This window comes from Balaenoptera borealis (assembly GCF_965194805.1).
Source record: "Balaenoptera borealis genome assembly, chromosome: 13".
Lineage (NCBI taxonomy): Eukaryota > Metazoa > Chordata > Mammalia > Artiodactyla > Balaenopteridae > Balaenoptera > Balaenoptera borealis.
The window spans coordinates 75,024,566-75,052,249 of record NC_138870.1 but is presented as its reverse complement, the minus strand read 5'-3'; the positions used below and the strand labels follow the sequence as shown (position 1 = coordinate 75,052,249).

Genomic DNA, 27,684 nt, shown 5'->3' with positions numbered 1-27,684 from the left:
AGAAGCTTATTGAAGCTAAATGCTCAGAAATGACTTAAATATTCAACTGTAGAGAAATGGTTATATAATTCATAGAGCATTAGTTGAATAATAGTACAAGTGGACATTTATGATATTTTACTGCCCAACATGTACAACCTCTTTTTCTGCTAGCAATTCTCAAATTACCCTTTACCATGTCCTGAGTGTATCAATCAAGTCCTTCTAGTTGCTGTAAAGATATCCTCTGTTACATGGAGTAAAAATATTAAAATGGCTCCATTCTCAAAATAGTCAGGGGTAATTATTAACTATACAGTTAGGAAGAAAGATTTCTGACAAATGTACTTTGACAGATGGAAAAATGTAAGAATTAAACTTGTGAACAAAAGTAGCCTTTCATCCTTTTTGTGTCCTGATTCAACAGAAGTTCAGGCCAATATCAAAGAGCATTTGAGCTGAATAAAAACTGAGTAAGGACAGAAGCTTAAAAATTACTTAGGTAGAGACTAATACAGTATGCACTGTTGAAAAATGTAGCCTTATTTTCTTTTATATTTTCTAGGTAAATTCAATATTCATTAAATATTCATAACATAATATATAACATAACATATATACATAGATAACTTAAAATAAGTTAAAATGAATATATATATTTCATTATCACAGTAGAAAAGTAAATATTAGTATGCCATGATGATGAAAATTGAAAAAATATGATATATTCTCAATAACCTACATTAACTATATTATGTTCTCAATTTTTGATATTTGGTACAACCATTTTTTATTCTGATTTTCTGAAGGTCTTCATTCAGCAACATCTCTTCATTTTCTCATTCGGCCAGCATAAATTTACCATCTACTGTGTGTATGTATTGCTCTCGGCTGCCGTATCCATGTCTATTTCCCAATATGTATTCTTCAGGAAGGAAACTGAATTTAATGTTAGCCCAATGAAAAATACAATTGGGAAGGCAAGACTATAACAAGAAAATCATATAGACCACCACAAAATCTAAAATTTAGATATTCATTTAAATCCCATATGTTAGCAGGAACATATATGGATTCCATATATTACCAATGTCTGTACCAGCTTCTGAAATTTAATTTTAATAAGCAGTGCTTGAACACAAAAGGGAAAATATAAAGAAAACTAAAAATTCAAGAAACACTAAAACCTAGAACTACATACTTTAGGAAAGGAAACTACTCCAAAGAAATAAAATACAACTATGACAGAAAATAAAAATTAGATCTTATTCGAAATCATATATGACAAGAGTAGATTATTGGCTTAAGAGTTACCCATTTGGAAAATATTTGCCAAAAAACCCAATAGTGTGACTATGCTGAATCCATCTAAGCATTCATTTCTAATAGATAAGACATTTGTGGAAATCATTGTCCTTGATTCTCTTAGGTCCTAAAATATGTTTACCCCAAAGTCAAAGCACTTTTAATGAAATATTACTCTTTTGAAAGAAAAGTTGTGTTTGGTATCCCACAGGGAACATAAACAGCTCATTAGAAAAGAGTAAAACCCTTAGACTTGTAATACAATGTTATAGGGAAGTGCAACCTCCCCCAGCCCTCCAGAAGTCTTAGCCATGCTTACTAACATAATCTCCCAGTTTATCCTTCAAAGCTGCTCTTATCTTGGCAATGTTTCTCCAAGCAGCTGTGGGCTTTGCTCTTAGTGTGTGTGGCCTCCCCCATCCCCATTACAGAAGGTGAATCTTTGACAAAGTGCCTCAAAACTTTAGCAAAATTCTCTGTATACATACTTAAGAGAAGGGGTCAACACATTTCTAGAAGCATAAAAGCTGATTACCTTTGTCTTTGAACACAGGGCAAATAATCAGTGGTAGAGATGGGCCAGAGTGCACTGAAACAGACAGTAGCCTGTGGTTTAGTTCAGTTCACTCCTGTAGAAAGGAGAGGAGAGATAAGAAGCTACTTTATGAGATTAGGGGAAAGGAAAATCTATACTTTCCATATGGGAATTTCTCATGTGTTTTCTTCATGAACACAGAGAGAAGTTGAGAGACACTTTTAAGCTGTTAAAACTTTTAACATATTCTCTTTGGGGCTGGGAGAGTATGAATTTCCTAATTTCATCAGAACCATTAATGACTTCAGTTCCTTCCTTTTTCAACAAAGGAAGTGGAGGGATTTTTTTTACTGCACTATGATTTTGAAAAGCATTAGACAGCAGGAGAAATGATTTGTAATCATGCTGTGAAAGAAAAAAAAAATTTTTTTCTTCTCATTCTAGAAATGATTCTCATTGTTGAAATTCTAAAAGCTTTTTAAAGGCTAGATAATTTATTGTAATGGAACATACTTATGAGTTAGCATTTCATAATAACAGGGAAGTTATCTTTTCTCTCAGAAGGTTTATTTCTTTAAAGGCTGTCTTAGCCTCCAGGGAAGATTGCATGTTTCTATTTCAACTATAAACGCAAGACAGAACTAAGGAAATGTCAAGAGGGACACATCCCCTCTCATGCTCATCTTTCTCCATGATCTTTTAAAGGAGAGTCTTTTCCTCACCCAAATAACTGAGGTCAACAGAAGGAAGAGGTCAAATGTCAGATAAACAGACCAGAACCAGAAGATAATTCTTGAAAGTAGGAAAAGGAACATTGTCCAATGCCCAGGTAATCTGAAGTGCTGTAAAAGTGGGTAAGGTACAAGCAGGGAAGAAAGCACAAGTTCCTGAAACCAGAAAGGGCAGAGAACTACACCCTAGGACTCAAAATGTAGGCCTGCAAATACTTTGTAGAGCAGGAGGAGTGAATAGAAGGAAGCAGCAGCTACTGTGGTAGCAATATTGTGCTAGCTATTGTGCCTGGCTAGAGCCAGGCAGAGATTCATCTAAACAGCTAAATTAAGTGATATAAGTACTAGGAAAAAATTTTTTTAAGATTTAGGTATAAAGGGACTGCCCAGGTGGTGCAGTGGTTAAAAATCCACCTGCCAATGCAGGGGACATGGGTTCGATCACTGGTCTGGGAAGATCTCACATGCCACTGAGCAACTAAGCCTGTGTGTTACAACTACTGAGCCTGTGCTCTAGAGCCCATAAGCCACAACTACTGAGCCCGCGTGCTGCAACTACTGAAGTCTGTGTGCCTAGAGCCCGTGCTCCCCAACAAGAGAAGCCACAGCAATAAGAAGGCTGCACACCACAGCAAAGAGGAGCCTCTGCTCACTGCAACTAGACAAAGCATGCGTGCAGCAACGAAGATCCAATGCAGCCTAAATAGATAAATAAATAAATAAATTTTTTAAAAAAATTTAGGTATAATTTATTTGATTGAATTAAGTCAAATAAGGCATTTGTTTAATTCAGGCCAGTTTTTGCAATGCATGTGTCCACACTCACAAATTCGATAACTTAGGTGAGATGCACAAGTTTATTGAAAGACACAAAAACACAACACACAAAAACAAAAACACACAAAAGGAGAAGTAAATAATACAAATAAACTACATCTATTAAAAGTATTAAATTAATAACGTTCCAAAAAAGAAAGCAAGGCACAGATGATTTTCCTGGAAAATTCTACCAGACATTTAAGGAAGAAGTTATACCAATTCTCTATAATCTCTCCCCCAAATATAAGCAGATGGAACACTTCCAAACTCATTCTATATGACCAGAATTATCCTAATACAAAAGCCAGTTACAGACACTACAATAAAAGAAAACTATAGGCCAATATCTCTCATGAACATAGATATAAAAATCCTCAACAAGATATTAGCAAATTGAAGCCAACAATGTATTAAAAGAATATCCACCATGACAAAATGGAATTTATTCTATGTATGAAAGGCCGGTTTGACAAACTTACAAAATCAATTAATATAAATTTCAAAAAAAAAATGTAAGTCAAACCATTATGCTGTACACAACTTATACAGTGTCCATTATATCTCAATATATATGGAAAAAGAATCAACTAACGTAATCTATCACTTCAACAAGCTAAAGAATAAAAGATAAAGGATTAAGTCAATAGATACAGAAAAAGCATTTGGCAAAATCCAACAACCATTCATGATAAAAACTAAGCAACTAGGAATAGAGGGGAATTTCCTCAACTTAATAAAGAATATCTATAAGAAACCAACAGCTAACACCATTCTCAATGGTGAGAAACTTGAAGCTTTTCCACTAATATCAAGTAGAGGCAAGAATGTCCCCTCTCACTACTCCTTTTCAACATCATACTTGAAGCCCTAACAATAAGACAAGAAATAAGACAAGAAAAGGAAAAAAAGAAAAAAAAGGAATACTGGTTGGGATGGAGGAAATAAAACTGTCTTCATTTGCAGATGACATGATTGTCTAGGTAGAAAATCCAAAAGAATCAACAAAAATCCAGAAGTTCAAATCCTGGAACTACTAAGCAATTGTAACAAGGTTGCAGGATACAAGGGTAATAGACAGAGTCAATTGCATTCCTATATATCAGCAATGAACAACTAGAATTTGAAATTAAAAACACATCACCGTTTACATTAGCACCCCCAAAATTGAATATTTAGGTATGAATCTATCAAAATACATATAAAATCTATATGAGAAAAACTACAAAACACTGATGAAAGAAATCAGAGAAGATCTAAATAAATTGAGAGACATTTCACATTCATCGATAGGAAGACTCATATTAAGATATTTTTTCTTCCCAACTTGATCTATAGATCAAGGCAATCCCAATCAAAATCTCAGCAAGTTATTTCATGTATACCAAAACCTGATATTAAAGTTTATATGGAGAGGCAAAAAACTCAAAACAGCCAACACAATATCAAAAGAAAAGAGCAAAGTCAGAAATCTGACACTCCTTGACTTCAAGATTTACAATAAAGCTACAGTAATCAAGACAATGTGATATTAACAAAAGGATAGGCAAATAGATCAATGGACCAGAATATAGTCCAAAAAGAGAGCCACATAAATATAGTCAACTGAACTTTAATAAAGGAACAAAGACAATAAAATGGAGCAAAGATAGTCTTTTCAACAAATGATGCTTGAACAACTAGATATCCAAATGCAAAAAAATGAATCTAGACACAGATTTTATACTCTTCATAAAAATTAACTCAAAATGGATCACAGGCCTAAATGTAAAATACAAAACTATAAAACTCCTAAAAGATAACATAGGAGAAAACCTAGATGAACATGGGAATTGTGATGACTTTTTAGATACAACACCAAAGGCATGATCCATGAGAGAAATATTTGATAAGCTGAACTTTATTAAAATTAAAAACTGTAACTCTGCAAAAGATGATGTCATAAGAATGAACAGACAAACCACAGACTGAGAGAAATATTTGCAAAAGACACATTTGATAAAGAACTATTATCCAAAATATACAAAGAACTCTTAAAAATCAACGATAAAGAAACAAAAAACCCAATTAAAAAATGGACCAAAGATATTTACAGACACCTCACCAAAGAAAATATACAGGTGGCAAATAAGCATATGAAAAGATGCTCCACATCATATGTCATTGAGGAAATGCAAGTAAAACAATAAGATACCACTACATGCCAATTAGAATGGCCAAAATTCAGAATACTGTCAACATCAAATACTGGTGAGGATGTGGAGCAATAGGGAGCTCTCATTCATTGCTGATGGGAATGTAAAATAGTACAGCCACTTTGGAAGACAGTTTGGCAGTTTCTCACAAAGCTAAACGCAGTCCTACTTTTCAAATCATAAGACATGGAGGAACCTTAAATTCATATTGCTAAGTGAAAGAAGCCAGTCTGAAAAGACTACATACTATATGGTTCCAACTAGATGACATTCTGGAAAAGGCAAAACTATAGAGACAGCTAAAGTTTCAGTGGTTGCCAAGGTTTTGGTTGGGGCAAGGATGGGGGATTAGGGGAGTAAATAGGTGAAGCACAGTGGAAATTTAGAAAAGTGAATTCTGACTAACATGATAATGCTGAATACATGATATTATGCATGTATCAAAACCCACAGAACTGTACAAAGAGTGAACCTTAATGTAAACTATAGACTTTAGTTCATAATAATACATCAACATTGGTTCATTAATTGTAATAAATGTACACAGTACTGTAAAATGTTAACGGAGAAAACTGTGTGAGTGTAGGTATATGGGGATGGTCTATGGAAACTCTCCGTACTAGCTGTTCAATGTTTTTATAAATCTAAAACTGTCTTAAAAAAGTGAAGTTTAAAAAAAAGAAAAAAAATTAGAAGTATTTACTCTGTCTTTAGACAAGAAAAGAAACAAATGCTTGCCCTGGTTTAAAAAAAAAACAAAACTCTAGTTTTATTTGCCTTTCTTTACCATTTGAAATACTGTACTGACTTCAAGATTCTCAAATTCCAAATTACTCCCAAACAGAAATCTTATTTTATTATTTTCATTTTTTTATCCTAAGTCAGGGTTAATATATTCCCTCATATGTGCTTTCTTGTGTTTTACATCACTCTCTAACTGATTTCACCATTATTTATGTACTTGCCTCTTCTCGCCTACTCGACCACAGATATTATTTATTTCCCACAGCACCCTCGGCTACGAGTTCTGAGGCAACATTAATACAGAAGTTTAGAGCTGGAAGGGGAGATGTTGATACCTGATGAACTCTCCTAGAGCATCACAGACTAGGCTGACTATCTTGAATGCTTATTTTCAGATTTCACATTTAATAATTTTCATTGTTTTCAAAAATCTGTATGGCTCTCCCCCTTCCCCTTTGGTTAAACTCCGCAACCAAAGAAGCATTTACTTGATATGATGGATAAATATAATTAGTGATTTTTTTTTGTAATGAATCAACTTCTCTAAGGGAAATATACAGGGTAGCCATAAAGTCTGGCAACACAGGTAAACTGTGCACACTAAATGGTTTATTGCTATTATGTTACAATATGTGATCTGTTCAACCTTCTGTTCCTCATCACCAATGAATAGAGTACAGTAAGGGAGCATTATTTTAAATCGCTACTCATGTGTCTGTGATGTGTTGCCTCAGGTGGCTTGTATGTCAGTTTGCTAGGGCTGCTGTAAAAAAGTACCACACCTGGGTGGCTTAAACAACAGAAGTGCATTGTGACATAGTTTTGGAGGTTAGAAGTCCAAGATCAAGGTGTTGGCAGTTTTGCTTTCTTCTGAGGGTTGTGAGGAAGAATGTTTCATGCCTGTCTCCTAGCTTCCGGTGTTTTGCTGGCAATCTGGCTTTCCTTTACTTGTAGACACATCACTCGTTATCTCTGCCTTTACATTCACATGGCGTTCTCCCTATGTGTATCTGTGTCCAAATTTCCCCTTTTTATAAGGACATCAGTCATATTAGATTAGGGGCTCACCCTACTCCAGTATGACCTCATCTTTACTAATTATATCTGCAACAACTCTATTTCAAAATAAGGTCACATTCTGAAGTACTGGAAATTAGTACTTCAACATGTGAAATTGGGAAGGACACAATTAAATCTGTAACAGTCTGTGTCTCTAATTTTCACTGAATAAACCTGCACCTTAAGAGTATTTTAGAAGAAGTAATCAAGAAAGCCCTTCTATTTAAACAAAAAATCTATATTCCCGGTCTTTATGGCCATCCTGACTAGTACAGCAGCATTGAGCACAGGTTTTGAATAACTGGATTTTAATCTCAAGCACTTACAATCATTATAGACTTTGGCGAACTACTTAAATGTTCTCCACCTCAGTTTTCTTATCTATAAAATGGGACTGGGACTTCCCCGGTGGTGCAGTGGTTAAGAATCTGCCTGCCAATGCAGGGGACTGCGGTCCGATCCCTGGTCCAAGAAGATCCCACATGCCGCGGAGCAACTAAGCCTGTGCGTCACAACTACTGAGCCTGCGTTCCACAACTACTGAAACCCACACACCTAGAGCCCATGCCCCGCAACAAAAGAAGTCACCACAATGAGAAGCTCACGCACCGCAACGAAGAGTAGCCCCCTCTCACTGCAAATAGAGAAAGCCTGCACACAGCAACAAAGACCCAACTCAGCCAAAAATTTAAAAATAAAATAAATAAATTTAAATAAATAAATAAATAAATAAAATGGAACTAAGAATTACATCTGGGCTTCCCTGGTGGCGCAGTGGTCGAGAGTCTGCCTGCTAATGCAGGGGACACGGGTTCGAGCCCTGGTCTGGGAAGACCCCACATGCCATGGAGCAACTAGGCCCGTGAGCCACAACTACTGAGCCTGCATGTCTGGAGCCTGTGCTCCGCAACAAGAGAGGCCACGATAGTGAGAGGCCCGTGCACCGCGATGAAGAGTGGCCCCCCCACTTGCCACAACTGGAGAAAGCCCTCGCACATAAACGAAGACCCAACACAGCCAAAAATAAATAAATTAATTAATTAATTAAAAAAAAAAAGAATTACATCTGCACACAGGGTTATTGCAAATATTAAATAAAATAATTTACATACAGCATTTTTGGCAGTGCCTGTCGTAAATTCTAATATCAGAAAGAACATCATCTTATTGACCATCATCTTGCTCCAGAAAAATTCCTGATAGAATGTAAGATCCTATGATTTGTCTGTCTGGTTCAGAGCTGTACCTCAAATCCCAATGCCAATCATAATACCTAAAACATGATGGTGGCCCATAAAATCTTTTTGAGATGAATATCTGATATTCTACTTAATCATACCTCAAACTGAATTATTGATACTTGCACATACACACACACAAAATTTGCTCAACCTAAGATATCTTTTACACACAAAATCCCAGTTCTAGGATCTCATTTTTTTACACCAGCAATGGTGAAGCATCCTCTTAGGAGCCTTTAACACCATTAAAGTAGAAACAGTTACTTGACCAATATGACAGGTCAATCAGATGAAGAAGTAAACCATACTTACTTTTCCTGTAGGCACTTCAGGGAAATAAGAATCATTATTCCTTTCTTTCTCTAGAAGACAAGCAATATTTTTGTGTTCTAGAGACTTTTGCTCTCAAATTTAATTAAAAAGGATCAGGATTATTTTAGAAATAGACAGTCTCACAGGGATGAAAGAGGGTATCCTGACTCCGGAAGGAGGGGAGAGCTCTGGGGACTGGAAAATACTCTGGGAGGAACCAGTAACTCTAATGTAAATGGACCTGGAAAGTTTGGGGAACTGAACCCTAAAAACCAAAGCTTCAGAAGCTTCATGGAAGGTCTAAGAAGCCAGAAATCTATGCGGTCAGCTGCAGAGCTCCCAGCCTTCTGATGAGCCATGGCAGCCTAGGCAACAGGCATCTTTTGAGGTGACGTAACCCTTCTTAACTTCAAGGTAAGGAAGAATGTTTAATTTAATTTAGAAAAATTAAATTAGTTTGTTTTGGAATAAACTCACATCTGATATAACAATGTAACAAAATCCTAACCTATCCTGCTTTAGCAAACCTGTCCTTTGGAGCTAGATCTACAGGGTAACTGGGGACCTCCCAGGATTTTAGGGTATCTCTTTTCTGGAAAAAAAGAGGAAAGAAAAATAAAGATTAGGTGGGATCATTAAATTCTAATGTCAGAAAGAACATCATCTTATTGACCAAACTGCAAAACTGTAGAAAGATGGAGCACCTTGGTGCTTAGAAAGGTGGTTGAGTACATGTTACTAAAGTATTTGATAGAATACATGGTAAAGCCATGTTCTTTGCTTGATGTAGTGAGATGATTCACATTTAAAAGACAAACTCTAGACGGTACTAGATAAATTCATGATACTAAATGGGAGCATTAGAAATAAATAGGTAGACCTTTTTTCATATCAAAGGCAATCGTAAGGTGATTAGAAACTTCTCTCTAAATCTGAGATCTCAGAACAGGTAGACAACTGAACAGACTGGAAATGGCTCACAATTCCCCATTTTTTCTATTTAATTCTTAAGAGAAGATGAAATTCATGCCCTCTTGTGGTAGGGAATAAAAGAGAAAAAAGGTAAAAGCTTTTTGGAATCTTGATCTATTCATAAGGTTGAATCTGACATTGAGATATTTGTAGAATATGCAGACAATCTGTTGGGGGGGAAAGTGTTTTTTACACTTGTAACAAAAAGAAATGCTAAATGAATGATGACTTAGAAGAACAGAGTGGTCTAAAATATACTCATTTCAAAATGCTCAATGGAACATGAATCTATTCAGCCAACAAATCATTATTGATCACCAACTGCATGCCAGTCACCATGCTATCACCTCTTCCTCCCCCCTTCCCATAGCTTACCACAATCAAAAAAATATTACATCTCATCTTGTATGTTCTCCTCTCAGAACACATTTACTTCCTAGAATCCATTTCCTACTCTGGCTAACGTTAGTGTCTCTCATGTTCGCGATACTCCTTAGCTGAATGTTGTCTTAACTGGGCAGATAAACCAATAGAAATAAGTTGTTTGTTTGTATAATGTATTTCTAAAGTAGCTATAGAGATCAGGATTAAATATATACAAATTTCCCCTGCTTTCCTAGTTTTTTAAAATCTCTGGAAACTTTCCACTGATTCCTTCCTTTGACTGGATTTTCTATTTTTTTAAACCAACTCTACTTGCCTCACTGACTAATTATCTTGGATCTTTTCTGCTCCTCAAATTCAAAATAAGGAGAAAGTGCAAGTGAAAATAATACTCCTTGAGTGTCTCCGGTATTTCAAGAAAGTGCTGGTCACTTTACATACATTTTGTCATTTATTCCTTTCAACAACTCTAGAAAGTAAGTACAATTTTCCCTACTTTAAAAAGCAGGCTTGGGGCTTCCCTGGTGGTGCAGTGGTTAAGAATCCGCCTGCCAATGCAGGGGACACAGGTTCGAGCCCTGATCCGGGAAGATCCCACATGCCACGGAGCAACTAAGCCCATTTGCCACAACTACTGAGCCTGCACTCTAGAGCCCACGAGCCACAACTACTGAGCCCACACACCTAGAGAAACCATGCTCTGCAGCAAGAGAAACCACCACAGTGAGCAGCCCGCGCACTGCAACGAAGAGTAGCCAGCGCTCCCTGCAACTAGAGAAAGCCTGCACACACAGCAACAAAGACCCAATGCAGCCAAAAGTAAAAATAAATAAAATAAAATAAATTTTTTTTAAAATAACAGGCTCTGAGAGGTTAAAGAGCTTCCCCAAGTTTCACAGAGCTAGTGAATAATAGAGCAGAGAACCAAGATTAAAATCTGGGTCCATGTTCCTTTCACTACAATGCATTTCTTTCCCAAACTAAGAACTTTTGCTTCTTTCAAAATTCTTTGTCCTATCTTTCCTAGATTATTTAATAATACCACTATTCTTCTATTTCACAAGCTGAAAAATTAGTCATTTACCACTCTTCCTCTTCCATTGTATCTACCCCTTCTTCTCTTTCTCATTGATTGGTCACCAGTTCTTGTCAAGTCCGCCATCCCCAGTGAGTTCTCGGACCCCACTGGTCTTGTCTGTTTCCATGGTGAGCACTGCATTTGAGACTCTCACATTGCCTATTAACTACTAACTGGTATTCCTGTCATGGAGTTTTTCTGGAAGGGGTCTATTCTCCTTTCTGTTACCAAGGTGATCTCTAGTACATGATCTCCATTTCCTCTTCAGGTTAAGTGATACACCAGGTCTGTACCAAGGTGCCCCCAGCCTCATTCCCATCCTCACCTCCTGCTCCATAGGACTTCTCACCACCCTTCACACTCACGGTGCTCATGATATTGCCCTTACTAAAATACTCGTCTCCTTATTCCTCTAGAATCTTCCACAAACATCCTCTCCCGTCTGTAGCCCTTCTTGGCTGGTTCACCTCTCCCTAAACAGAATACAGTGCTTCATAATGCGTGAGTCTCTGAATGTGTGGGTCTTTTTGTGTACTTCTTTCATAGCACTTAACCAATCGCCCTATAATTCTTTGTCTACAAGCTTATTTTTCCTCAAGACTATGTTATAGATACTGAGCACATTGTGGGGTGTTTTGTAGGTGCTCTTGTAGGTGCTCAAATTCATTGTAGTTTTAGAGTGAAGTTTTGGTTGCTGTTAAAACAGCAAAAACAGGGGCTTCCCTGGTGGCGCAGTGGTTGAGAATCTGCCTGCCAATGCAGGGGACACGGGTTCGAGCCCTGGTCTGGGAAGATCCCACATGCCGCAGAGCAACTAGGCCCATGAGCCACAACTACTGAGCCTGCGCGTCTGGAACCTGTGCTCTGCAACAAGAGAGGCCGCGATAGTAAGAGGCCCGCACACCGCGATGAAGAGTGGCCCCCGCTTGCCGCAACTAGAGAAAGCCCTTGTACAGAAACGAAGACCCAACACAGCCATAAATAAATAAATTAATTAATTAATTAAATTAAAAAAAAAAAAACAGCAAAAACATCTGCATAACAAATTGGCAAAGGATCTATTAAAGAGAACACTTACTACTGGAAACAACAATAATTTATGGTCATTAAAGTGTTATTTAAATAAGAGGTGATAAATGATTGTGCATAAATGCTTTCAAATATATTTCCTCAAATAACTGTCCAAGAATAACCCTAATCTATGAAGGCATAAAGAATACAGTGTTCTGATACTTTATTTGGATAGGGCACTAGGTGTTTCAGGAAGTTCTGACCAGTAATTATAACAACTAACAACTTTAAAATTTAAATCAAATTTTTCTCTAGAATTATCCCTTGTGTGGAGTGAGTTAATGAATCTAACTTATAAACTCTTGTAATAAATCAAATCGTATAGTAGCTGACAGTAGCAATTGTTTTATAGAAAGCATTAACTCCCTTCCTAAGAGAGTAAATACATATTAGATAAAGTCTATAAAACACTCCACAAATGTTAGACAAATAAGGAAATTAGAATGCCTTTGTATAAAAAGAATGGGTATAATTCAAAAGCAAAAGAAAAATTACTCCTTAAAATGTTTGTAAGTTGTTGTTTAAAATTAAAAGTAATAAGGCATGAATGCATACAGCTTTTTCTCTATTTAAAAAAAAAAAAACTGGCACAGAATTTCTTGCTCTTAAATAAGCATTTCAAAGACACTGCTTAATAGGAACACTTAAACACTCTTATTCAAACAGTAATTGTTTTCCAAACATTAGTTTAAGAAAGAATGCCTCTATAGATTTTTTTTTAAGTGTTAGTTATCAGTTCTCCTTCTTTTCCCTTCCTGCAGGTCCCCTGGCCAAATTACATCCATGACAGGGTGCAGGAGAAAATTCTCTCCTCCTAGTAGCTTCCCCTAGCCTGTCCCCACCTGCACACGTAGAAGCAGAGTTCATTGCTCCCCAGGCTGCAGTTCCATGGCATTTTATAGACACCATTATTATAGTCACTGTTGCTTTTGATTATCGCCATTTATACGTGTAACTCTTTCTCCTGCTAGACTGGCAGCTCATGCAGACAAGGACCACTCCTACCGTTAGGCAACAGAAACATAACAAAGAATAAACCTTCCGAGTTATCATGGTAAAACAGCAGCAAATTGGCAGAACACAGATGGGTTCCAGTACTATTCCTTTACTCAGGGAAACATTATGGCAGTGACTCTATCGTGTAGCTTACAACTGTAAAAATTCAGCCATTAAAAGAAGAGAGGCAATAAGTTAAGTATTTGTTGGAAATCACTGAAACCCTAACACTAAACTTTAGTGACCCCAAATATAGGCCAGAGGGGAGGGAGACATGTTAGAAGAAGTGGGAGGGCACATTTTTCAATGTGAGAATGCCTGAGAAGGTGTAGCGTGTCATTCTGAGGACGAAGTATATGTAATCTCCTCAGTTAAGGGGAGCAAGATTGGTTAAGAAAGTGCTAAGAAACTGCTGAACTGCTTTGGGCTCAACAAAGCAAACAATGCATTTGACTAAGTTGATGTCTCTTTCCAGGCAAAATGGAACCAGAATGCCTCAAAGAACCAGCAAGCTTACCAACTCCCTAGGATAATGGTCCTTTTTTGGGTACTGGGACATTTTGAAAATCTGATGGAAAAAGATATAAAACGTATATATGATCTGTTTCCCAGAAAAAGACATATATGCAATTCTTTTTTATTTCATGAGATTCCAGAAGCCCATCCATCCATGTGAGGATGAGGACTCCTGAGGAAGTCAGAAGCAGCTCCAGCAGAAGCATCCAGACTGGTGGGCTTTGGAAATAACAACAGCAAAGACGACTTTCAGAGGTTGGGTGTAATCTTCCAGAAGCCGAGGGAGTCCTCTAGCAGCAGAGCAGAGCAGTTGGGAGCTGAGCCAGTGGCTGCCAGATGCTAAAAGCATTTGGGACTCCAAGCCAGAGTTAGATAGAGCTGCATGAAATGAGCCCGAGGTAGGAGGTTCAGAACACCACTTCCCCGCTCTGATCATCTGTTTAAACAAGGTTGCCTTGGACAGTTTCTAGGCCCATGAACGGGATTGGCTCTCCCTGATTCCCCTCTTGGAGCTCTCTCTTTGAAGAGACTTTGCAGGAAGGGAGTACGGATCTTTGAAACTGGTATTTCTATAGGCCAGCATAGCTCCTGTTGATGATCTCATGAGAAAACTACATAAGTGACAGTATTAGTCAGAGTTCTTCAGAGAAAGAGAAACGATAGGATATATATATATAAAGAGATTTATTATGGAGAAATAGCTATTGTAATTATGGAGGCTGAGAAGCCTGCTGTAAACTGGAGGCTCAGGAGAGCCAGGGGGATAGTTTGGGTCTGAGTCTGAAGGCCTGTGAACCAGGACAGCTGATGGTGTAAGTTTCAGTCTGAGTTTGACTCCAAGGGCAAGAAAAGACTGATGTCCCAGCTCGAAGACAGTCGGGCAGAGAGAGAAAATTCTTCCTTACTCAGCCATTTTATTCTATTCAGGCCTTCAACGGATTTGATGAGGCCCACCCACATTGAGGAGAGCAATCTGTTTTACTCAGTCTGCCAATTTAAATGTTAATCTCATGTAGAAACACCCTCACAGACACACCTAGAATAATGTTTAACCAAATATCTGGGTACCCCATAGCCCAGTCAAGTTGACATATAAATTAACCAACACCATGACCTCTAGTGGAAGAACAACCAAGGAAACATTTAAGGGAAACCAACCATAGCCCAGAGGACATTAAAAAGACTTCAAATACTATTGCTGACTATTATAAACACAATTAACAAAAGCAGTCAAGAGGACATATTGATATTATACCATTCCTCTCTACCATAAGCAAAATAACAACCCAAAAGTATGAGCTATTTCTTAGATCCTATCCCAAAATATAAGCAAAAATATTTTCTTTTCATATTTCCTTTAAGATAACGTATGCATTGAATGTCTATCAAGAATACATTGTGATGTCTGCCTTGTCGATCATGCTTTTTACAAAGGGTTGTTTTCTTTGTATTTGTTGTAAATTTACTTCTGGGGCCATTATGATAGTTTAGAAGGTTACACAATATTTATCTTGGCAGAAGTGGTCTAACTTTTTCAAAAATGTTGTATGTAATACTCTAACCCACCACATCATAAGTACAGAAAACTAGGTTTTGAAAGAAAAAAATTTTTTAAACTATTGCTTGGACTTTAAAATGAGATCAAGGGTGATTCTAAAGAAGTATCGAATGTTTGGTCATTTAAGAATGCACCTATCAGTGACTTTATAGTATTTGATAGTCTTCTTGTTTATCTGTGAGTTCCAGGCACCAGAATTTGTTCAACTGGTAGCCATCCATGCTAGTTAAGAGGAGTAATTTTAACAACAAATAATCTCAAATCATGAACAACCTAAAGCACACTGTATTTGATTTTAGATGTTCTGTGAGATTTTGTCTTTTTCACAAAAAGATTCCCTATGTTTTGCTGACTTCACCACAGCCTTCTTCGTGTTTACGTATCAACGGCACAATGGGAGGAAATTCAGACCCTAAAACTCTACTTAATATTTTGATATTAAATTAAAAAGGAGTCTTAGATAATCCATGCAGTAAATAAATGTTGTGCAGTTGATTTAAAACTAAATATACACAGTAAATCCAGCTTAAGAAAAATGTTGACGGTGACTTTACTAAACTAAAACCCATGGGAACAGAGGGGAGCAGAAACCTTCTCATTCCCTTGACTGTAAGTTTCCTCACTAACATATCCCCACTATAACTCTAATGCACTTTGGTTCACTGCCATGCAAGGCTTTAATGGCAGAAGAGGAGAGGACAGAATTTTTTTAATATTGATTTAAGGGAAATTCTCAGAGGCCCTTCTCCATTAGGCTCTGAAGACTGGTTAAGGAAAAAAAGGAAATTGGATTTTCATATCTAATAATCATATTTATTTTTATGAACTTTCATAATATATAACTTTATAGATATTTAATTATTTAATGGGAACACCTACTGCTTTGAAGGCTGTTAGATTACAGAAAAGTCCAGGTGTGGGGAAAGCATGAATGTACACCATCTGTTAGGGGAAACTCTGAAATGGTCTCTAGCACATGGTTCTTTCTTAAGTGTCCTCCTGCCTTCTTTCCCAACCTCTTGATTTCTCTGTTAACATTTCCTAACCAGTTCTTCCCCACATCTTTTCCTTCTCAGCCGGACTCCCTTTGATTTTTTAGCTATAATGTTTTCTTTCCCAGGTGACACCCAAGCTGTCTCTTTTTGTCAGGACATCCTGTGAGGAAATCCCTCACCTCCCAAGCTTTCTTACTCGATACCTTCCTCCTCCTAAGATTCCCTTTCTAACGTCCATATTTTTTGAGGTTGGGCTCCTTCATGATCTCAATTATAGTCTCTCAGGCCAACTCCTCAAGAGTCACTTTCCAGGTGATAGTCTCTTAACCATGGATGGGGTAAAATGAAGAAAGGGAGACTAGAAAATTAAGGGAACACAAAAGCAAAAAGACAAATTAATAGTAAGTTTATTCAATACTGGCTGAGCATCTCAGGGCAGGGGACCTGGTAATAGGTCACAACATCCAGAAATCACTTTGACAGCCCAACATCAGTCATGACTAAGAGCCAGGCCCTGTCTGTGCCTGGCGCCAGGTCTGAGGCACCAATTTATATCTCCCTTTAAGGCCCCTGACTCCTGATATAATCACTGACGTAGGGCATGCAGTGTCAACCACAATTAATACCCACGTTCACCTTCTAATCCCAGGCGTTGGACTATTGACTAGCAGTAAAGATTCTTTTCCCCCAAAGATTAAAACTAACTATACTTAAGGAATACTATCTATAAAACCCTCACTGTTTGGGCTAGAATGAGCCAATATGAATTGGGTGATTTTTAACTTGATGACAACAATTTGAGACAAATTAATTTCATCGTCCCAGAAGTGTCTCTATTTATCTTTAAACTGAAAAGCTCAAGGAGGAGAAAAAAAAAAATTGAGAGCTATAGAAGGACTATGGATCATGCATTTTTTATTCGTGAATCACTGTTACTGAGTGTGGCTTTGTATTGCTTAACCTGAAGAGAATTTTGGAGAATAAAGCAGTGACTAAGAAAAAACAGCTTGCAAAGCAGGCATTGTATCAATTGAGGAATTCCAGGGTGATAGTGAAAAACAACACTGTGACTGATTACAAAGTCAGATTGTTTTTCCATCAAAATTCTCTTCTATGAGATCTGTCAATCAAGTAAACTCCATTCATCTTTTCAAAGTTAGATGACCTCTAAGAGTTCAGACTCTCCAACATTATCCATCTTTTTCATTGCAATCAAATAGTGGTCTTGTATATCTGGATAAGATTTAACCCCCATACCATCACATAGGGTTTAATAGTCTATGAAATCACTTTTAACAGGATATTGCTAAACTTAAGGACATTTAAAAAATGTTAGCCTAACAACCTCTTAGAATTGCTTACTTACTCAGTGAACACTGTCCTTTTCACTACTTAGCACAGAATTTTTTTTCCTTTGTGCGAACCTCTCTCGTCAGAGTCCATGCTCTGGACTTTGCTTTTTTATAAGCAATAGTCCTGTAAAGATGATTTTTTTCAAACAAAAGGAGAATCTCCTCTCAACATTATATCCTGCTCCCCCCACCATTATAGAATTCATAAACAGTTGCACTTTTAAAATATTGGCCCATTGCATGTATTAAATCACTGCAGTCTATGCAAAAGTGTTCTTAGGGCTCAAATGTGTTAGACATGTCACTTTTCAAAGGAAGAAGGAAGAGAGGCAGAGAAGGAAGGAGAGAGGGAGAGAGAAAGGAAGGGTGATAGTTCTAGGGCTGTAAAAGAAAAGGAAACACAGCAAAGAAGGGCCACAATTTCTTGCAAAATACAACTGGGACTTCAATATCCTACATACCATCAGGAAATTTCAGGGTACTGTTTGTATGTGTGTGCATGTGAATGTGGTTATTTTCCTTGTGGTTATGATATACCAGCCTATACCGAATTCAGTAGAGTACCACACATAACAGTGAAACCACATTTTTATGTCCTTAACAATTGTAATTTTAAACAAATGTAAGAAATTCTCACAAATTCTGTACAGTGAAATTCCAAAGAAGGAAGAAATCCTCCTTCTTCCTTTTTTCTTTTTTAGGTTAGAAGCCAAGCAAAGGTCAGCAGAAGAGATACTCTCTATCCTAATACTCTCCAACCGCTTGCTCCCACTTTCTTATATTAGGGTATAACTCCAAGGCCATTTCACCAAGTTAACCCTCTATCACTGTGTGGCCATCAAACAGGGAATCTGGTCCAAAGTGCCAGAACAGAAGCAAAGCAGCTTGCAGGAGACCTAATTATCCAGTCACTAAACATAGAAAGGAGGTGAGAGTAAAGAAAGCATCACACCCACACTAAAGGCTACTTAGCATTTCAATGACCTCCATGTTAAAGAATTAAACTTCTTTATGTTTACAACACTCTCTCTATTCCCCATGTCTCCTCCACCAACCTCATCTCCTGCCCCAGCCAGTTCCAGACACTTCACACCTAAATACTTACAAATAAGGAAGAGATAGGTGAAATTTTAACAACTGCTCTATTACCACATTGTCAAGGACATGCCCCATAACGGACACCCATGACCATTAGCAGCAGGAATTCCTGTCAGAGATAAGCACCCGAGGGCTTGATAACCTCAGGTTTCAAAAGTTTGAAACAATAAACATGATTTCATTAAAACCTGCTTCTTACTTTAGTAGGACCAGGCACAAACACAAACATGATAATGAGAAGATTTCTTTGGAGGAAAGTTTCTTCTTCACAGTGCTGTGTCATGGTTACAATCATACAAAGCATAGAATCCTGGAACTGCAAAGGGATGCTCAATGTTCAGATGAGAAAGTGAGACTCAGAGAGGGGAGCCATGTGTGCAAAGCCCACACCAATGGTAAGTGTTAGAACTAAAACTCAGGCCCTCAGATTCCCAGTTACTACTCTTTTATATGTACCAGTGACCCTCAAATGTTTGTATATACCTTGGAATCACCAGCAGTGATCTTGAAAAATGCAAGCTCCTAGGTCTCACCCTCAGAGCATCCAGGCTGGTAGATCACGTGGGACCTAGGAATCTGTATTTCTACTGAGCAGCCCTTTGTAATTCAAATGCAAGTGGACCATACTCTGGAACAGCGTACAATACCATCTGGCTGCTGAAAAGAGCACCAAAGTTTGCTTGTGATATTTATACACATTTTTCTTCTTTTCTTGGTTCGCCTCTCTCTCACATTTCTTCCTTTGCCAATGGGCTCATGACTAATTTGTCAACAAGAAGAATTCATATTAAAACCCTCAGTGCTTTAAAACTCCAAGTAGTATTTTGTGCTGGGGTAGTTGTGGAAAGGACAGTCTCCCACATAAGGAGATACTACCACTTTTTAAAAACTGCACAAGTAATTCATGTGTATATGCTCATTGAAAAATTTAAACAGTGCAGAAGACTATAAACTAAAAAGTGAGGCTCTACCTTTATCCCTCCCCTAATCTCACTCCGCTCCCCAAAGTTACTTACTGCTGCTGGGTGTGTACCCTTCAGGTTTTCCTATACATTTACATACACAGATACATAAGTATGTGTGTGATTTTTGCCCTTATTTGGAAAGTTCTGCTTAGAGAATGATCTCAGCAATTTTTTTTTTATTATGTAGGTGACAGAGGATACTGTCACCAGCACAGAACTTAAATCAAGGACATCTCAGGATATGTGACTGCTACTGGTAATTACAGCATCCGCCCTTGATCTTTCTAAAAATGAAGACTTCCTGGACCTCACTTACCTCCTCAAATACATTTTGGTCAGTAAGTAGTGTTCCTCAGTTATATAAAAAAAACATCTGTGAGGATGCTAAAGGAAGAGGAAAGGGCGGGCAGTCACATAAAAGGGTTTACAGTCACCCATGTAAATGGGTGAATACTATTATAGAGTTCTCATGGGAACGCAAGGTGTTAAATTAATTCAACTCGTTGTAAGCCCTGCATGACTGAGGATGTGTTTCTGTGAGAAGGGTTGCACGGGGTAGGGCCAAGGGCATAAAGGGGGTGCCGCCATGCATTCATACAAAATGTACAGCATTTGTCCTGCTTTCCTACCTTCTAAACCCCACAATCCAGCTGTCACCTTCAGCACCCAACTGAAATGGCTCTTGTTAAGGTCACCCAAGACCCCTAACTGCTGAACCTCATTCTTACCTTCTGCAGCATTTTTTATTTAACCATTTCTTCCTTCTGCAAAGATTCCTCCTCCCTTATATCTCCTTTGGTTCTGGTGAAACTGAGTATTCACTGTCCATCTTTACCAGTTTCTCTTAAATATTCACATACCTCAGCATCCCATCCTAGGATTGCTTTTATTCTGGCTCTGTAGCCTCTGGTCTGATGGAGCTCATAGCCTCAGCAATGATACCCAGATTGTCATCTACAGCCCCATTTTACACTGAGCTCAGGGCTCACCTTTTTAAGAGCATCTGCAACTCAAATGTGGCATGTCTAACAGCAAATTTGTGTCTCCCTCCCCATCTTTCCACCAACCTATTCCCTCTACCCCATGTATTACTCGTATAAGTTAAGGATAAAATAATATATCAATTCCCAAATCAGAAACTCCATCAACATTCCTCATTCCTCCCTTTACTTTATTCTTCTCATCAAATCCTATGGATTCCACCTCCAAAATATCTACGTCCTCTATCATCTCCACTCTGCTCCCATTGCTACTACCCTAGTCCTCATCATCTCCACTTGGACCAAAGTCACGACTCCCTAGCAGGCATTCCTATATGAAATTTCTTTCCTCCTCCAATTCCAAATATTTTGCACCAAAAAATGTTCACGTTTCTGCAACATATAACATATATGTCACTCCCCACTTAATAACCTTAAGTGGTTTCCCATAACCTACAGGATACAAACTTAAAATTCTTAACATACTTTCTAATCCTGCCCCAACCTACATTCCCAGTCTTATCCCTGGTCACAAATAACTCAGCAATTCCCCCCAAATGACAAGCTTCCTCATCTATGTTTTGGGCATTCAGTTCTCTCAACCCAGAGTGAAGTCTACCAACAACTCCTCAGTCTGTAAAATAGTGCTTTCTCCTCTGTAAATCTATACCCAGCAACACCTGTCCACAACCTCCTTCAAGGCACTCACATCTTTCTCTGCGCTCCCACTCTGCACCTACCTCTAACAGGACACTTTCTCTAGCATTCATTCACATATTCTTTCAGCCAGCATGTAAGTAAGCATTCATAACAGTGTATAGTAATATCATTTCTAAACCCTATTGACCCTAATAAACCTGCTAACCTGGAACTCTGCACCAACTTCCAACATATAGAAAAGTGCCTTATATACAAAAAGTTCTCAACAAACGTTTGTCGTTAAATGAATGGATAAATGAATGGAACATAAATAATAGCCATGCATGGAAATGACCTTCATCTTATTTCTCATGAAGCCAGCTGCTAGAAAGCCACAGATTTGAACCCTATTACCAGGTCTGAACCCTGTCCTCCAGAATTTGTTCATTCAATCTTTTATGTATTCAGGTATTCAATAACTGTTTAGTACCTATGGTGTACCATGTCTCAAGGTGTCAGGGAGACAACGATGAACGAGAGAGACAAAAGCCCTGATCTCCTGCAATTTACATTCTAGTGGAAAAAATACAAACTATAGACAAATATAGAAGTAGAATATTTTGCATTCTAGTCAGTAATGAATATTACGGAGGAAAATAAAGCTGAAAAGGAGATAGAGTGCTGCGAGTATGATTAAAGTTTTGAGGGGGTTAATTCTAAATAGGGAGGTCAAGAAATGGCTTAGGGAAGCATGATTCTAATTTGTACTCCAGGGATGGCTTCTCACAAAAGCCAAGAAATAGGATACCAAACCTACTTTCCCAGTTCCTTCTCAGGAAAAAAAAAAGGGGGGGTGGGAGGGACAAAGAGGCCCCAACACACAACCATGTGAGGTGGATTTATAAGGAGCAGGACAGAAATGTTATCAGCCTGGTCCTAGAGTTATAGGTTCATACTTGGGAGATCCTCTGGACTTTGTAAGAGAGAAAAAGCTTGAAGCACTAGGGCCTTGCAGGGAGCTTTGGAGAAGAGGCTCAGGTACTTTATCAGAGACAGGCTTGGACCTGAACTCTCTAGTCAGGTCGAGGCAGGCTTGGTAGCATGGAAAAGCAGAAGTAGCCCAGGGTTAAGAGTCATGGAATGAGAAATGAAATGGGCAGTAGGCTTGAGCAGGGTGCCTTTTAAATTTATGTTTATTTATCTTTTTTTCCCCTTCACAGGAGACATAGAACCCAATCACAAACTATTTCCAATTCCATGACTTCCGATGATTTTACATAATTAAATTTATAAAATAATGCTTATTTTTAAATGGTGTCAACAATTTTTATGATACAAGGCTGATGTGTACTTCAGAAAACACTATTTCCAGAATTATTTTCATAATGATATTTCGTTACAACTAACAAATATCATTTGGAAAAAAAGGGAATATTCTAATGAAGAAATACTAGCGTTTCATTCTCTAATCAAATATGGATCCTTTAAATGCCATATTTAATTGTTTTAGTGACATTTTAGAAGGCTTCTCTGGGCTTCTCTTACCTTATAACTAAATGGCAGAAATTATCAATGAGAGTACTGTGACTAAAACTGTACCCAAAAGTCAGATTCATTAAAAAAAAATTGACACATTAAGGATGGCTATTTTTAAAGGATTTAGTAAGTTATGAAAACTACTCTCATCATATTGCTTGGAATTTCTTTTACCATTATTTAGGTTGTAAATTTCTTCTGGAAATAAAAATTTTCTTCTGGAAATAAAACGATATAAATTCACAGATTTAAACACTGAAAACTCTCACCCTAGCATGTGAGCTAAAGAATATTCTTGAAATACCAAATTTGAGAATGGCATCACTTGGAAGATAGATTGCTTCAAGCAAGGCAGAACATTTATAAAGGAAAGAGAGAGAAGCTGGAAGATTTTTGTACAAATTATCCCATTTATTTCATTCCTGAAGCTGATTAGAAACAAGCAACTCACTACCAGACAGAGAAATCCTTTCCTTCAGTGACTGTCTTACCTATTTCATACCTCTCATGCTGTAGGCTTGAGAATGAAGCATCTAATCAAAAGCAGGAGCCAAGGCATTACTAAGGTAATAGGCAAGAACCTTTGTATTCTATTACAAGTTAATCACTAAGGGGATGTTGCCTATAACATAAATTATACATAAATGGTGCATCTCTGGGAAACCTGCCTCCCAGGTAATGAGCATTAAGCTAAAACACTTTTGTTTAGCTCACAGGAAACATCCTGACCAGGCCCAACTGTGAATGACTGCAGGAAGGAAGAAATTAGCACATCCCCTCTGGAGACTGACCAGAACCAGGAAATGTGTGACTTTACTCCCTCCCCTTTTAGTATAAAAGAAGCCTAAATTCTAACGCAGGCAAGATGGTTCTTTGGGACACTAGTCCACCATCTTCTCCATCTGCTGGCTTTCTGAATAAAGTTGCTATTCTTTGCCCCAACAACTCGTCTCTCGATTTACTGGCCTGTCGTGAGGTGAGCAGTACAAGCTTGGACTTTGGACTCGGTAACACTAATAACCCAGAAACCCAGCATATCTACCCGGGAGAAAGAAGGCAGGGACTGCCATATGGTGCCTCTTAGGCTTTTGCTCCCTACTCTGGCAGGTACTCCAACTTGCTTCCACCTGCCTCTAACCTACGCCCACAGAAAAATTTTAAAAAATGAATCTAAGCAGACCATGGCTCAGACGATTTTCAATGACATAGCTAGCTTTTTCTTGCTGATGATACTGGTACATATCACTCAGATGATCTGCCTGGATTCAGGCAACTTCTCACCCAATCTCTTTGCCTAGTCGCTGACCCCTCGTCCATTATACCTGCCTGAGTTATAAACCTCTGTGGCAGTACTGGTAGTGTGCTGGAGCTGGCCCAAACTATCTCATAAGAATGAATTGTTAAAATTTCAAAAATTTTTGCAAGCCCATTTATCTCACTTTGGTAGATTGAAAGTGATCATGGTAGGAGTATTCACACCAGGGAAATTGGCACAAGCTACAGAGTCTCTTCCCCTCGCCGACTCCCGCAACCCCCATGACTGCTACCAACCCACTGCCTGTTTAACTTGCAGAACTTGCATGCAGATCCCTGCTTTATCTAATTTCCACGGACGTATCATCATGCTCACCTGATCCTTTCTGTCTGTGGGTTCTTAGTCCCACCCCTTCTAACTTACCCTATCCTGCTGCTGCCCATGTCTTAGAGTGGGAATATACTCTGCCAAAAGCTACCTCAGCAGGGGAGATAGATATCCCTCTCGTCCAGAGTATGATCTGGCTTCAGAGTATAAGTTAACCTGAGTCTACAGGTGGATTGTACAGTCATTAGCTCTTCAACCACCTATCTTATATCTAATAACTAACTGCCCTTCTGTGACATCCCAATGTGCACAGCCCAATTTTAGAGTGCTAAAATGTGGCCCCAAGAAAGTCTTAGAAGTGAAGACGCATACTAATTAAATATAAAATCTTCAAGTAGTATTAAAAAAAAGAAAGCATATTTTGGCAACATAGGTGACCATTTCAGAAAGGAAAAACTACTTGGAGCAGAAAACATATATATTTTTTCTCTTTCCTTCAATTTCTCCTAAATCCTGCTGCCGTATTATTTTCCTAAAATATAGATCTTATTGTGATGTCAAATTTTTTGATGGAAGTGTATATGGTTGATAAGGCTCTTGCAATTAATACTAATTTTTATATCTCAGTGAGAAAGAATAATTAGGACTATATAACAATAGACAAAATAATGCAAAACTCACTTGGAATTCAAAAGTACAAAATCTGGGGATTATACACTCCTTTGAATTATTAACATCCTGCTCCCATTATTTATGATGATTACGAATTAAACGTAATTCTACTTAGTTTATCTTCCTATATTAAAGAATTGGACAACTAGAAATTACTCCAAAACTTGCTTAACCGTAAGAGTCACGTCAGGGTCTTGTTAAGAAAAGGATACTGAGCAGACCTACTGAATCTCCACAAGGAGAGACTTGGAACATTATTATAACAAAAGCCTTAGGCAATTTCGTGGTCATACAATCTGGAAAATACTGGTGTGGTATAATCTCCTATTTTTTAATAAATGAGGTAGCTGGTCTGGAGAAGTAAAATATTGATGGTTAATAACAGCCAACCTGAGACTATTAATTAACTTTTCACTATGTCATAGTTTAAGGCAGTAGACAGAATAATTTAAGATTTATAAGACATCTCCACAATAAAAACAGAGAACTATCCTTTATGGAATGGCAAACAAATGTATTACATGACAGCATCAATATTGATTATATGAATCATTTTCAAGAAATTAAGTACTTTTTGAACTATATGAATCATTAAAAAAAACAAACATATATTTTTAAAACATGCCTAAAAATAGTTAACTGAGCTAATAAAAAAAAACTGCCATGTTACTTTTTATGACCTGTTTTCAGAAGTCCCATAGTATCTTTTCTGCTGCATTCTATTTATTGAGACAGTCATAAAGATCCACCAAGTTTTAAAGAGGAGGGTTGCAGTGGGGAGAGACATAGACTCCACCTCTGGACTGGGAAATTGCCACGGTCTATGGGACTGGAAATGTTCTTGCAGCCATTTTTGGAAAATACAATCCCCAACCATGGGGTTCTTATTGAACATACTTGGGATGATTTAACTCATAGTACAACCCCACATAATTTATTTTAGTCTATACAAACGTATCCAAAAACCAGGTTGAATGTAGCATGAAACTATAGGTTAATCTAAAAGAGAAACTTTTCAAATGCATTTTTAAACAGAATGCTTTTAGCATGGTGAAAATATATGATGGTGGTTATTCATTTGGTCATATGTAACTGGTCAATAAATAGGTATATACTTTTGGTTGTAAATGTATGCGTTAAAAGGTAGATGTAAACACAGCTGTCTCTCTATTTCTCTACTACCTAAACACATTCATATATATGTGGGGATACATCATATATATGTATGTGTATGTATATATATATAAACACACACACACATATATATAGTGTCCTACTAAAGCTAATTCAGCAATGTCATTTTTTTTTTTTTAAGAAACTTTATTCTCCACTAATCTATTTCCATTTTCTGTTTAAAAGTCTGCGGAAGAACAAGCTGAGACCACTCAGTGGTCATTCCTACCTGTTCAGTGGCCTGAGCAGTGGAAGCTGCAGTCCAGTCCCCCGTGGTGGGCTGAGCGCTGCAGTCTTCAGTAGGGAACCGCTGGTTGGGCACAAAGGGCGCCTGCAGACCCATCTGCAACCTCAGGTCCAGTAGCAGTAAATTCGGCAGCTGGAGCAGTCCATTCACCCTGAACTTCCTCCTGGGTCACAGCCTTTCCAGCAGCGGCCTCCTCGGAATCTCTGCTGAGTAAAGATCACGCTGACCTCCCGCGGGTGCTCACGGGAGCTGGTGTCACGCATGCGCAGAACTTCCTGCGGCCCCCACCCTACCCCGCCCCGCATCCACCACCGCGGACCCACCTCGGGAGCTCCCTTGTTGTTGCTGGGGATGGCGATGTCCACACAGCGCAGAGGAGAGACTGTGACACAGTGATGGCAGGCGGGTTAACATAAAATGCCTCCGAGATCAGCCTGGATCAGTAATCACTGAAAGTCGTGGCTCTGGGAAGGCGGCCTGGATCTGGTTAGGGAAGTTTCCAGAAGAGAAGTGTCTGGCAATAGGAGTGGGTCCTGGCAGCAGCAAACTTCAGCACAGCTCGCTGGCCAATATTCCTAGAGGATATGACACTGACATCAGCCCTGTTTCCAATGGCAACAACGGCGCAAGCCGCCAGGGGAGGCTTCTCCCAGGTTCTCTTTAAGCGTATGAGGTGATGTCATCACTTTTCCTTTTGTAGATGTACTGTTCCAATTGGTAGTCAAGGTTGGTGCCACCTAAGTGGGTTCCTGATCCAAGGAACTGGAGGAAATTCTCCTCCTTCATTTGCAGGACATCAAGGGCTCCGGACTTTGTGACCGTTTCCCTTTAACCTCTGAGGGGAACCCAGAACAATGCCTTATGGACCCCTCTCTGGGTAACGCAGAAAAGCAGGAATGTCACTTTTAATAAATAAATAAATAAAAGCATTATATTAGCAAATTAAATTGTGG

The 27,684-nt window shown here is 38.2% G+C and overlaps 1 pseudogene across 1 annotated transcript in view; it reads right to left on the bottom strand.

Annotated features, from left to right (window-relative positions):
* Window positions 1-1,520: 1,520 nt before the first annotated feature.
* LOC309608726 (small ribosomal subunit protein uS2 pseudogene) overlaps window positions 1,521-27,684 on the bottom strand; it is a 31,906-nt pseudogene continuing 5,742 nt past the window's right edge. The window contains exon 3 of the transcript in view: window positions 1,521-27,557. The product of the transcript in view is annotated as a small ribosomal subunit protein uS2 pseudogene (transcript). The remainder of the gene's footprint in view (window positions 27,558-27,684) is intronic.